Raw genomic sequence first — 1137 nt, forward strand, 5'->3', positions numbered from 1 at the left:
CAGTGACTGTCACAGTTACTGAGAGAATAAAAAGCATTCAAACCACAAGAACAAAGAGACACTGGAATTCCATCCTGACCATAAGTGATAATCTGTAAATAACTAATGATATTGTACACTATCCTATGAGAACACAATGAATTGTTAAAGTCCTACAGACAATAGATACGGCCCATGCATTTCTCAAATTTCAGGTTAATGTGAAAAGTTAAAGAAACTACACAAGCTATTTTGAATCAAAGGAAGCATCCAAACTGTTAAAGTGAATAGTTAGGGATATTTGCCCTTTAAATGAAATGGCTAAGTCTAGATTTCTAATGTATCATAGAAAGATAACTCCACTAAGAATTTCACACTGAAAGCTTTTGTTCAACTGCAATTTCAGCCCATTTCCATTGGTACTCAGCATTAACAACAGCAATGACGTTAGAGGAAATTGCTTATAGCCCCCCCCTCATCTTTTCAAAGTACAGCCTACAGTTTAAAGTAATGCTAAAATTTCTTCCTGCATCTAGTTGGCAAAAAATACTTTATAAGGCAATACTGTTCCATAAAAGTACTGGTTTTTAAAACCAGGTATCTACTAAAATCAAAGCCCTAAGATCAAAAAGAGACCAAGATCAAAGCTTTGCCCCAGTAACAGTCTCCTTTGCACTGGTTAAGTATCAAGATGTAAGTTCTATGCAGCTAGCTTACTATTGATCAAGTAATTACTTGGCAAGATACTTATTCCAAATGTATATATTCTCATCAAAGTATCTCTCACTTCTGCTGGCTACATGTAATTTAGATTAACCTAAGCTACCTGACAGCTATAGAATACTTCGTTCTCTTCTTCCCATTTTCACACGCCTGAGAAAAGATAAGATATTCAGATTTTCTAAGGCAGTGGCACTATAGTAGATCAGCTAGGACTTGCTCCTTTTCAATCTTAATTTTAGGCAAAGCAAAAAGGTTTTCCAAGAGCTCAAACAGAGCTTGCTGTATGGCTGTCATTGTATAGTATAATAGTAATTAAAAAAATAAGCAGTTGATATTCAGGATGCTAATCAATTAACTTGACTTATGATTTATATGGGAAGAAGAAAGCTGGAAGTTATTCCAATTTAAGTCTCAAAAAGTGAGAAAAAGTTTTAC

The sequence above is a fragment of the Fulmarus glacialis genome, unplaced genomic scaffold (genome assembly GCF_000690835.1).
Source record: "Fulmarus glacialis isolate BGI_N327 unplaced genomic scaffold, ASM69083v1 scaffold14684, whole genome shotgun sequence".
NCBI lineage: Eukaryota > Metazoa > Chordata > Aves > Procellariiformes > Procellariidae > Fulmarus > Fulmarus glacialis.